Here is a 13,720-nt window from a genome sequence, read left to right as displayed (position 1 = left end):
GAATGGTAAGAGGGCAAACGTAAGAGATTAAAAGAATATTCCACTAGGGGAAATATGATACCACTTACAGGAAAATTAAAGAGGCCTTTGGGGAAAAGAGAAGCAGCAGTATGAATATCAAGAGCTCAGGTGGTAAACCAGTTCTAAACAACAAAGGGAAAGCTGAAAGGTGTAACGAGTGTGTAGAGGGACTATACAAAGAAGATGAACTTGAAAGCAACATTATAGAAATGGAAGAGGTCGTAGATGAAGATGAGATGGGAGATACGATCCTGCAAGAAGAATTTGACAAGGCTCTGAAAGGTCTAAGTTAAACAAGGCTCTGGGAGTAGACGATATTCCGTCAGAACTACTGATAGCCTTAGGAGAACCAGCCATGTCAGAACTCTTCCATCTGTTGTGCAAGATGTATGAGATACGTGAAATACTCTCAGACATCACGAAGAGCGTAGTAATTACATTTCCAAAAAAAGCAGTTGCTGAAAAGTGTGAAAATTACCGAACTATCAGTTTAATAAGTCACGGTTGCAAAACACTAACACGAATCATTTACATAAGAATGGAAAAAACTAGTATAAGGACCTCGGGGAAGATCAGATTTGGATTCTGTTGAAATTTAGGAACATATGGGGCAATACTGCCCCTCGAGCTTATCTTAGGAGATAAGTTAGGGAAAGACAAACCTACATTTATAGCATCTTTTGACTTGGAGAAAGCTTTGACAATGTTGACTGGTATGCTCTCTTTGAAATTCTTAAGGTAGCAGAGATAACATACAGGGAGCGAAAGGCTGTTTAAAACTTGTACAGAAGCCAGACGGCAGCTATAAGAGTCGAGACGCATGAAAGGGAGGCAGTAGTTGAAAAGAGAGTGAGGCACAGTTGTAGCCTATCCCCAATGTTATTCATTATGCGCACTGATCACACAGTAAAGGAAACCAAACAAAAATTTGGAGAAAGAATTAAAGTTCACGGGGAATAAATAAAAACTTTGAACTTTGACGATGACATTGTAATTCTGTCAAAGACAACAAAGGGTTTGGAAGAGCAGTTGAAAGAAAAGGACAGTATCTTGAAAGGAGATGTAAGATGTACGTTAACAAAAGCGAAAAGGATAATGGAACGTAGTCGAATTACATCAGGTGGTGCTAAGGGAATCAGATTCGGAAACGAGACACTTAGAGTAGTAGATGAGTTTTGCTATCTGGGCAGCAAAGTAACTGATGATGAACAACGTAGAGAGTATATACAATGTAGACTGGCTATGGCAAGAAAAGCATTTCTGAAGAAGAGAAATTTGTTAACATCGAATATAGATATAAGTGTTAGGAAGTCTTTTTTGAAGGTATTTGTCTGGAGTATGGAAGGGAAACATGGACGATAAACATTTTAAATAAAAAGAGAATAGAAATTTTCGTCACGCGATGTTACAGAAGAATTCTAAAGATTAGATGAGTCGATCACGTAAATAATGAGGAATAACTGAACAGAACTGGGGATGCAAAATTTTTGTGCCACAACTTGATCGGTTGATAGAAAACGTGCTGAGACATCAAGTTATCCCCATTAGTACTGGAGGGAAGTGTCGGAGGTAAAAAATCTTAGAGGGAGACCAAGAGATGAATACAGTAAGCAGATGCAGAAAGATGTAGGTTGCAGTAGTTACTCGGAGCTGAAGAGGCTCGCCCAGGACAGATTAGCATGGATAGCTGCACCAACACAGCTTCGGACTGAAGATCACAAAAACAACACCTCCTGAACTAAGTGTCATATAGTGTATATTTTGGTAAGTATATTCAGCGATATATGTGGATGCTGTCTGCTAAATGTGGTGAGAATGTAATTAGTACAAAATCAGTAACAAATTAAAGCGTCAGGCTTCATGCGATAGTTATACTACATGAACAGCGAAAATGTAGTAAGCGTCAAACTTTTTTCTTTCATAATTCTGTGGGGGTTGCCAGCAACAGAAATTTTCGTAAAGGTTTGAAATTATGTGTAAAGTTCGTTGCAAGTTACTACGTGCTCTCATTGTCAAATAATGGATGACAAAAGCATGTCTATTCACGCGTCATGGGGCTACACTGCCTTTTCGCCCCCACCCCTTTGATATGTAGGTGGTTCTTAATCCCATAGCGTTTCCTTCCAGATAGTGAGTGAGATGTGTACCGAGTAAAGTTGAAATCGGTCCCGTGGTTTAGTAGGAGATATGGAACATACATTTTTATATTATGTATGGATGAAATACTATCTGGAAAAAACTGCACGAGTATACAGGCAGATCTAGTTTTAAAAGTTCAGAAATGTAAAACTGTGCACTTCACAAAGTGCACATAATTCGTCTCCTATGACAGCTTCACTGAGTGATAGTTGGAATCAGTCAGCTCATACACATACCTGGTTGTAATAATTTGCAAAGAAATGAAATGGAATGATCACATAGGCTCATTATCAGTCTTGGGTAATAGAGGTGGCAGATTTCGGTTCATTGAGAGGATACTTGGAAAATGGAGCCAGTCTACAAGCCACTTGTGTGTTCGTCTTAGAGTATTACTCAAGTTCGTGGAACACCTACCAAATGGGACTATCACGGAATATTGAAGTACACAAAGAAGGGCTGCACGAATGGTCGCCGGTTTGTTTCACTCATGGAAGAAATTCGCGGAAATGTTGGAAAATCTGCACTGGCAGAGGCTTGAAAAGACGCAATATATTTTACGAAAGGCTATATACACAGTTTCGAGAGCCAGTATTAAGCGAACAATCTAGAGGTATTCTTTAGCTCCCTACGCGTCGCTCATCTGCGAACTATGAAGACAAGGTCAGACTAATTACAGAGCGCACGGCGCCATTTAAGCAGTCATTGCTCCCGCTCTCCATACGCGATTGCAAGGAGAAGAAATCTGAACATGTAGTATCATGCTAAGTATTCTCTGCCATTCGCTTCACTGTGGTTTGCAGAGCATGTGTGAAGATGTGGATGTATAACTGTGAAGCCAATGGCTGTGCGTTCCTGAGTTATAGTTGTTTTTGTAATTTTCCCCTCATTTATACAAATTACTTCCTTCGTCTTTTGCCCTTCTTCACAAGTACTTCCACAACTTTTCTCGAGAATCTACACTGCTTTGCAGAACTTAACGATGAGATAAAAGTAACATAACGTATTAACAACTCGATGCAAATGAATGAAAGTACCGGAGTTGTTCCGTCTCTAATGATGACCCAATCGTCCTTCATTCTTCTACTCAGACAGTTTACACTGTTGTGTTGATTGACGAAGACATGGGTCAACTGTATCAATCCCACTAGCCCACAAAATGATACAACTCGATTACTATGTAGAGCAGAGTATCCGATGCAGACTTTTTGCATTTCGTTGAAGGTGGACTAAATTAGTTCGTCTTTTTACGAGCAGTACGATATTTTTGATGTAGATATTGACAACCTGTATGCATTATTGTGTCAAAAATCTTAACTTTAAGCTCGATTAAACATATTTTACCGCCGTATCTTCGTGCTTCCCACGATTTTTAAGCTATTTCTAAATTGTTTACCATTGCAAACGGCGTCGACTGGCACGTATTACTGCAAGCCATGGGTGGGTGTTGTGATGAGATCTGTCGACAAATTAAACTGTATACCGGACGGGTACTGAAGTCTGAACACTTGATCTTATCAACCTAGCCATCCCAGCTCACTTCACGCCCACAATGAAAGCTTTCAGTCGCCACTAACTCCCTCCTGATCAAAACTCACCGAAGATTTGAGTTTGATAGTGTGGCGAGTTCTCAATGCTCAGTTTGTATGTGTGTTTCCCACAAATGCTAATACCCAAGATCCAGTTCTGGCTTCATACTCTTTAATCTTCCAGCGAGTGTCAAAACCATCACATGGACCTCAATAGAGAAAGTTCTTAAAGACAGATCCTATGATAAGAACGTTGCCCCTGTTCAGATTTCCAGATTCAATTTCTGTCTGACAGACAGTATTAAGCTCTTAGTAAATTCAAAATATTTTACCTTTATTATAAAGATTGTAATACATTTGGTATCTGTCGTCTTACTAATTCCTAGCAAGGATTTTTATTGTTAGCTGACCATGTTTTGAACAAATACATGACATAACCAAGCCCTGTTCCTCACCGAAAGATGTCTCAACGATTAAGATGTTCGTTGCATATCCTCTTGCAGTTCCGAACATTTTTCACATCGTGAAACAAGCTTCTTCAAACGTCTAACAAAACAGTTTGTCGCAAGGGATATTAGACAGTTTTTGTTAGGGCTTTCAACTCGTCACTTCCATCAAAAAATTAATAGGCAAGATAGTTTTTGAGATGTCGATAGATATAACAGTGTCTCAGCACTAAACTATGACTACAGGGGATGACAAAAAATCTGCCATCCAAGGTTTAGTATTTTCTTTATCGTAATGTGTACGCACGAATGTGGAGATGAATCATTGTAAAGGAGAAAAATTTCTGATCCCACTCAACCCATCCCCAAGGTCAATTTCCAAGAACAAAGTGTAAAATAATGTTTCCGAAGTGTTGTTTGTTCTTAATTCTACAGACTCAATCAAGAACACCATGTAATATCTCATTATTTTGACGCCTCCAGCGTAGAAAAAGTCGAGGTGCATGTAATCAAAAAGATATTTACTGCTCCTTTGACGTTCATCTCTCTCTTAACAGAGAGGAGGCCAGCGCCAGAGAGATAAGTTAGTTCTGCTTAGTATCATCACATATTAAAACATAATGTGCATATCCAGGAAAAACTGAACATTTGTGGTAATTTCCTATGCGACCAAACTGCTGAGATCATTGGTCCTTAGGCTTACACACTAGCTAATATAACTAAAACAAAGAAACCCATGCCCGAGGGAGAACTCTATCCTCCGTCGGGGGGAGCCGCGCGATCCGTGGCAAGACGCGCCAGACCGCGTGGCTACCTGGCGCGAGTGCATATCCAGCATAATAAAAAATTCTTAAATTGGTCTGAAATAATACAATCCCTTTGATTTCAATGTAAAGTTACTATGCTATTCTTTTGGAATCGGATTTGCCTTAATTTTTTCCACTTCAGGTGAATCGGAATCATCCCAGTGCATGGATTTACCTTTCGTCTAAGCGCTGACGTATGGTTCAAATGGCTCTGAGCACTATGGGACTCAACTGCTGTGGTCATCAGTCCCCTAGAACTTAGAACTACTTAAACCTAACTAACCTAAGGACATCACACACATCCATGCCCGAGGCAGGATTCGAACCTGCGACCGTAGCACTCGCACGGTTCCGGACTGCGCGCCTAGAACCGCGAGACCACCGCGACCGGCAAGACGTATGAAATCCAGGTGTCATAATTAGTGGCAATGCAGGAAAGGAATTCATTTCCCTGTTGGTTGAAAAAAAGTACGGGCAAATGCCATTCTATGATCGTTGTGGACGTCTGTGAAGGTTTTCAAGATCATCAGTTCGTACACGAGGCAATCCACTAACACCTCAAGTGAACGTCTAGAGCCCTCTCTTTGATTTCTAAAAGTACTTACACGATAGACACTTCTGACCTATAATCATTACAGTAGACACATTCCTGCGTTCAGAAACGTAGTTCTTAGTCGTATTTCACAACTGATGATATTTCCTATTACTGCTCAAATTTTCGAATACTGTGTTCCGAATTTAAAGAGCAGTGAACTGACAGGTATGTGAAGATTATGTTTCCAACATACATAAATCAGTATTAGTATAGCGAATTACTTTTTATTCGTAATCGGTCATTAATATCTTAATCATAGAACGTGTATTCGTCAGATATCAAGATGCACTCGAGAACCAATATCGTACTGTACGTCCAGACGTTAGAGTCTTACTGGGTTCTCAGTGGATACCGGAGGCATTAAGAATCTCATTAAAGGCTAGTTATACCGCTGGGGAGAACGTATTCCCCAGCAAACCTGTCTCTGACGTAACTGCTGTCGTCGTAACGTTAACGCGTAGCCAAACTAGACGAGCACATACAACAATTCCACAAAATGCTGTTTTACGTCTCGTTCTTTAGGACTGTATCGTACGAATCGAAAAAAGTTCTGTCTGGTGATTAATATGAACATATTTCAATCTAAAAAGTTCAGAGATGATGTAGTTCCCAGTCAAATAAGTTGAGTAATCAGAATGAAATTTTCACTCTGCAACGCAGTGTTTGATGATATGAAACTTCCCAGCAGATTAAAGGTGCGTGCTTGACAGAGACTGGAACTCGGGACCTTTGCCTTAAGCGGGGAAGTGCTCTACCAAAGGCAAAGGTCCCGAGTTCGAGTCTCGGTCTGGCACACAGTTTCAACATTCTAGGAAGTTTCAAGTTGAGCACTGTCTAAAAATCCACGACAATGATAATCAAACAGTGTAGGCGTCCGTTTCACTGTCATGCAAGTAATCGCTATTATACTCCTGAAGACGCAGAGAAAGTTATTATAATTTCAACTGACATTGGAACTTCTAAGGTGATCCTTAATTCACCTAGAATTGAGGCACTGAGGGGAAAAACTGCCGAATACAGTATATGGAACAACTTCTCGTCTCCTTTCCACAAGACTACATGAAACAGGCAAGGCATAGTATTCAATGTACACCTTACTACATAACTGCGCCACTGTCAATGAAACAGGTCATGCATTTACAGTAAAGATTTATTTTTCTCTGCCAAGTATACCACTACAGAACTATAAAAACTACAGAATTTGCAAAATTGTGGGTTGTCACTTTGAAGGCTACTCTTCCACATTTCTGCCGATAATAACGTATAGAATAATGGAAGAAAATGAGCCGTATTCTTCTAAAATCATTCCAGGTTTAAAGAAAGTAAAGGAACCACACAAGTAATTCTGACGTTTCACTTAGAAATGGTTGGAGAAGTTTAAGAAGTACTAGGATGTAGACGAGGTTTTTCTGAACTTACAGAGAACCTTGGATACTGAAGTTGGAAAGATGAGAAGAATGAAGTTCAAACACAGTCACAATATTGATAATATCTGCAAGCAGTAACACTGATACTAACATCAAAATATTAGAATAACTGGAGAAACCCTGACATCATCAAACAGGGAGCGAGACGTCTGGTAGGCATTAATATTTGACCTGCACGTTAGTTGGGATTTTCAGCAAAAGACAGGTAACCGTGTTCAATAAATGAGAAACCGTACGTATGAAACAAGTATCGTAAGAGTGGAAGAATCGGGAAAAATTAGTCGTGGGTGTTGGATTGCAGAAGAATACCAAACTAGACGGTAAAATACTACGTAAAGTGTATTAGGTAGAACAGAGAATGAGATAATATTGAGACACAGAGTGATGGAGCACGTGTTAATGCACAAAGGCATCTGTTAATGTAAGGAAGAAAAGAAACGGTGAAACGTAGTTTAGACATGCTGCGAAAGCAACAGCTGGAGGAAGCAAGTATCCTGCTATGGTCATCGCAGCATAATCCAAAGATCGTCGTTATCTATTCGCGCAATCTATCGACTCGTTTTAATATACATATTCGAAAGAAAAATATTGTTCTTCATAAGACATTTGAAAAAAAAAAGTTTAACAACCCTATATTTTCTGCAAAATAAGGACGTCACACGAAAATCGATATATCGGCCAGTGCTTCACTAATGTGTGAGACAAGAATCCGTAATACTATGCATCTGTAGTAGCACAGAATACTGTGTTCAACACTTCTGATCCGCTGTCGACAAAGTTATTTTTGTAGGTTGGTTGCTACGAAGAGATCTTTAACATCAGAATCCACTCACTGCAAATATGTAATGCAGTATAAATCGCTCAAGATAAGAAAACATGATCCAGATCTTACCTCTACAGAAGAAAAGATAGTGTGAGGCAGAACCAAGCAGAACTAGATATAGTGAATACGATGAAAGGCGAAATTCGAGAACTGGAAACTTTAGAAACAATGCTAACGCTGTGAAGATAGAAGGAAAAGTACTGGGAGGGACAAATAAAAGTAAGATTACTAGACGCCATTAAGGGAGTAGTTGCAACGCCAATAGGAGAACAACGACAAAAAAGTGAGGTAGATTTACCTTGCCTAACACGCAAAGAGGTGCCCTGTGCCACATAGCTGATTACGACAATCGACTGCGGAAATAGCGCTTAGGTGTTTGTATGCGCACGATCGCTACAATCGTTCAGTTGCTTGTGAACCTTTTACCATCGGCTCGGTAAGAGACATTCAGATCGTCAGAAGATCTGCTGTACGAATCGTGACAAACATATTCGAGCTTGAGAGTGTTAAAGTGATGCTAAATCATCTGAGAGCCGCTAGAAGAAAGGAGTCCAACCTCATGGCGAACACCACCGCGAGAGCTGTGTTACCACGATGTGCCTCTTATACCAGACTTGATGTAATAATTTATGATAGTGACATTAATATATGTAGATGCCATGCACAGGCCTATAACAAAGTTTTAACTTAGGATACTTTTGTAAGGAGCTTCTCAGTACGTGTACAATCTGTCTGAGGAAATGGAAGGCAACAAAATCCATGAAACTTTTGATAGCCCTAGAGATCCTGAAATTTTGTCTGTGTGTACATCGATAATTTGGAATAAGGCGAAATTTAAAATTTGTAGATTATTTTGCCATTTATCCATTTAATTTGCACGTAATCATTGTGTTCTGAACGAAACTATTTTTCGTTAACTTCAGTCACGAAATTTGCACTAGTCAATGATTGTTGTATGTTATCCATAAACGGTACTAGAAATCAGTGAAGTTCCTGCGAACTGCTGAAATAGTTTCCGAGCTAGGAGAGAATTACTTTATTATACCAATGGAAAAACACATAGGCTAAAGTGGTGTTCTTACCATGGAGCATTATGTCCGATATTTCTAGAGAGCCGTTCTCAATTTATTTAAGTCCGTAATGTTCAATGGAAGAAATGTCTGAAGAGGTAGACCACCCAGTTGATATACGCCTTATAACAAATATTCTCTCATACGACTCAATAGCTTCTATCTTTTGTGTTAATCCTTTTCTTTCTTTACAGTTATATTGCCGCACTTTATGGGCAGTTTTATAGCTCCAATTAATACAAATGTAACATAACAGAAAAGACAAAAATAATCACAATTGGTGGCAAATGCATTCATTGCGTAAATACATGTTTACATAAAGGAAATTTCCGTCTAGCAATGTACAGAATGTTTCTGTTTTAACAGTGTACAGCATTTTTCTGTTCCTTCTATTTTCCCGTCTGTTAGTTTTTCCCGTATTTTTTTTCGTTCAAATTAAAAATATTATTTAAAGCAAACGATAACTTGAACTACTGTAACAGAACCGGGACCAATAATTAACCAATGAGAAAAATGCACTGTTTAAAGGATTCTTGAAGAGAATCATTTTTCCTTAGAATGCGACATACGGATCTCAGAGAACTGATGAGTGTAGTTCTAAATTTGAATTTGATGTTCGATATTAAAACGTATCAACAGCGCTTCTGGTCACAGTGGCATGGAATATCGGCAATAAATAGTGTTGTAACAACTGTCTTAATTCTTTCCATTCTGCGCTGAAACATTTAGGAAGGTGTGGCCGTATAATGGTAATCTAGGAAATACATAAATTTTAATGAACAGCCACATTCAGTATATTTGTTTATTCCACGACCTTTTCTAGCTTCCACCTCAATTTAAAGTGTATCCATGTAGCACATAAAGTTAGCATATACAGCATCCTGAACAATAATACTCGATACATACTGAACACTGTATTACTTACTTCATACCCTGCAGGGTTTGTTAAAATATTGGCATTTCCAGTATTGTAAAAGCTGCAGCACGCAAAAATAATCTACCCCATTACTTAAATTATATAAAAATACAACAGCAATTTGCTTCAGGAACATAATTATTAATATGATTCTCAAGGATGCCGAGGCGCCCCATTCTCGTACGCGATTGGACGCGATATGTGGCCAGTGAATGTTCATATGCATTCTTGATGACTGCACGTCATGGTATTTCCTATCGAGGTAACAATCCTACAAGAGTGCAACGGCCGAATTATTAGAATTACTCTGGTTTGGCAGGTATGTGAAAGATCTTAAACGCCTGCAACGGAGCACCAAAGCAGGGGATTTAGACATTACAGGTTGTCTGTGGTCGCTTAGAGGGAGGGAGTATCTTGTTAAGATTGTATCCCCCGTCAGCAAGCCAGCCATAACACATTGTGGTACAGTACGTCGACTGCTGCAGTATTCATTCAGAGAAATTCACAGACTGTATGCTGTCAGTCGGCGTGGAGTCACCGACAAGCTACACGTGGTTCAATGGCATCTTAGGTTTTAGTGTATTTAAAGACAGAGGTGCTATCTACAGTCGTTGCTTATCCACACGTACAAAATGCCGATCATGTAGATACATAACTGCTGCACTTGATGGGACTGTACGAGGCATCGAAAAGAAACTCAAATGATATTAAAACTTAGCAAACACAAATACCAGTTTTATTTTTATGATGTATGTATGCAGACTAAAGCGACAAATAAAAATTTGTACCATGCCGGAATTCGAACATCGGTCTCCTGCTCACTAAACATATGCGCTTTCATTTCACTGCATAACACTTGCCCGTCAAAGTTATGTTTAATGGCTTCTGAAGGTTTCACAGATAAACAAGAACTTGAAATATCTTTCTTTCGATGCAACTTCTTCCTCTTATAGAAAACACTAGTCGTTCGTAGCAAGTTTACTAGCAATATGTCCGACTTTTAAATGCTCCCGGATATTCTGTCACGTAGTGTGTCTACTTTGTGCGATAATTCGGCAAGATTAGTTGTTTTAAATTGTTGAGGATAAAATAAAGAGATTAGGTCGTCTGCTGATCCATACAGACAGTCATTTATTCTCCCCCAGTACGCAGATGAAATAGCACTGAAGACACTGTAAGATATAACACCCATTTTATTTCGGCAACGGATCAAGATATCGAAGCAAGTTTTAGCTAAATCATGGTAGACAAAGGGGCACGGAATTTTCTTGGTTGGTAACAAATCTTAACTCTGGTAGTATCCGATACACTAAAACAAGTATGTATCCTTTTTTAAAAAAATATCATTCAAAAGCTCCAAAAAAGACAAGTACATTGACGGAACGCTTGTTAATTTTTGGGGTTGATACTTTTCGCAGAATTATACCAGAAAGGCACTTAAACTGAACGCCAAGGCAACTGGAATCGGCTATTGCAGAGTAAACACCGCCAAAAGGGGCTCTCATGGCAGGCTCCGACGTTGTATGTAACTGGACGATAAGATCACCGCTATGAAACACAATTCCTCTTGCCTCTACTTTATACGACTTACGATAAAGGGGCAGCTACTATTTTTCATAAGTGGAACAATATTCAGACTTCTGGCGTATCAGTAGGAAAACTTAAGTGGAATGACCACATAAAACATCTAGTAGGAAAAACAGATGCCATACAGATTCATAAAAAGAATCTCAAGAAAATGTAACGAAAGAAGTGGTTTATAAGGCGCTTGTTCGACCGATTCTTGGGTACTCTTCATCAATCTGGGCTCCTTATCAGACAGAGCTGATAGATGAGATAGAGAAATCCAATGAAGAGCGGTGCGCTTCGTAACGGGTTCGTTTAGTCGGCGAGAGAGCATTACAGAGACGCACAAAAAATTCCATGTAGACATTAAAAGAGAGGAGAGGTTTACTACTGAAATTTCGAGAGAGCACGTTTCCACGAAGAATCGGACAACATATTACTTAATCCGAGATACACTCGCAAAATGACCACGATGACAAAATTCGAGATATTAGAGCTAATACAGAGGCTTCCCGAAAATCATTCTTCTCAAGCTCCATTCGCGAGTGGAATAGGGAAGTGGGAAAAGAATTAGTGGTACCATAAGTACCCTCCACCACACGCCGTTAGGTAGCTTGCGGATTATGATGTAGATGTATTTCAAATGTGCGTGCGTACTCCTGTGTATGCTAACAACTTTCATTCTGAAAAGCAAACAATCGTAAAACTTTCCACAACGATGTCTGGCGAAGAGCCCCACCTGACCGCGCATAGACCATAACAGCCGAATCCGGCTAGCTTGTCTCCCAGTTTTAGCTCTTTTTTCGTATATTTCTGCGTAACTTTTCAAAGAAAACAAGTACTTTATCACCGTACTTTCGCATTCTATGGAAGAAAAGCATGTCGTTCCATTAAAAAAATTGTACTTGCTTCAGTATCCTGGTTGATGCAAAAGTTAAGAGGATCAAAAATAGAACAAAATAACGGCCCGTTTCGTAATATCATTCACCGAAAACGTCGTTTCAGTGTCTTGAATTGTTCACGAAGTGAAATGGGTATTGTGTCTCGCCGCCTGTCAACGGCAGTAAGTTGCTGAGAGCAATTCAGAATCGTCACACACCGAGTGAACTTAAAATGACACTATACGCCACAAAGCGTGATGTTTTACTCAACTATTGTGTAAATACACATTTTTTTTACATTCGTGCTACTAGTACCGCAGACAGACAATCGAGAGCGGTGATACCTGTTTACATGAAATTCGCAACTTCTACCAGCCCCAAAACATGAACTCTGCAACTTATCCAAAACTGTCCATACCCCCAGTCTCCGAACTATTTAACTAGCAGCAGAACTTTGATTTTCTCTTCATCACTCCCCACAGCACATCAGTAAGCCGTATTCTAGCAGTGAAGCAATGTCAAGAATCGACGTTAAACACTAATCTTCCTTCTTTTAGCAATGTTAATCTAAAGAACATTATTTCATTTTTACCACAATGTTTACAAAAAGGTAAATTTTTGTCTTAAACACCTAAACTGACAGAAGGGCACGAAAAAGAGTTTAAAGAAAAGAAATTATATGGTTAACAGATCCAACTGAAATTACTTGCATTCGGAAGGTACTTTTAAGCTAATTATAATGTTTAAACTTTGTAGGAAACACACTTCAGTAGGTTCAGTCTACCCATTTCACCATTTTGCGATGACACTGGTTTATTCAGGATGAAGAATTGTCTTTATTTAGTTTTCTTGTCACTTTTTGGAACAGAACAGGAGCTGACGTTATTTAACGGGCTGTAAGATTCTGTTTGTTCTGAGGCAATTCTAACAAAGAGTTAAAACGAAAATGAAAACTCTGGCACGCATTTGTCGCTCTCCAAAGTGCAGAGGACGTCTGCCAAAACCACAAGGAGAGAAGGACGCGTTTCCTCATCTGTACAGTTTTCTATGAAGTAAATAGCAAACTGTGCAAATAACGGATCTTCTGGCGTAACACTCATTAAATTAATAAACGTATTTCGTACGACTTTATGATTGAAATAGATTAGAGAGGAGTAGTAATGAAGTCGCTTCCCTTTTTCACAGTCTAATTCCTTTCCTTTCTGTACCATTTGTTACAAATTTCCCGTCAGTTTCTTGCACCGAAGATGAATCAGGAGTATGAAACTTCCTGGCAGATTAAAACTGTGTGCCGGACCGAGACTCGAACTCGGGACCTTTGCCCACGCGGACAAGTGCTCTACCAACTGAGCTACCCAAGCTCAATTGGTAAAGCACTTACTCGCGAAGCCAAAGGTCCCGAGTTTGAGTTTTAATCTGCCACGAAGTTTCATAAAAGCGCACACTCCGCTGCAGAGTGAAAATCTCATTCTGGAATCAGGAGTATGATTTCCGACGGACACAG

At 39.4% G+C, this 13,720-nt stretch overlaps 1 protein-coding gene across 1 annotated transcript in view; it reads right to left on the bottom strand.

Moving 5' to 3' along the window:
* LOC126356526 (fatty-acid amide hydrolase 2-A-like) overlaps positions 1-13,720 on the bottom strand; it is a 215,681-nt gene that overhangs the window by 201,307 nt on the left and 654 nt on the right. The gene's annotated exons all lie outside the window — the stretch shown is intronic.

Source organism: Schistocerca gregaria, chromosome 1 (assembly GCF_023897955.1).
Source record: "Schistocerca gregaria isolate iqSchGreg1 chromosome 1, iqSchGreg1.2, whole genome shotgun sequence".
Taxonomy (NCBI): domain Eukaryota; kingdom Metazoa; phylum Arthropoda; class Insecta; order Orthoptera; family Acrididae; genus Schistocerca; species Schistocerca gregaria.
Note: the sequence above shows the minus strand (reverse complement) of the source record. Positions and strands in the feature narration are given on the sequence as shown.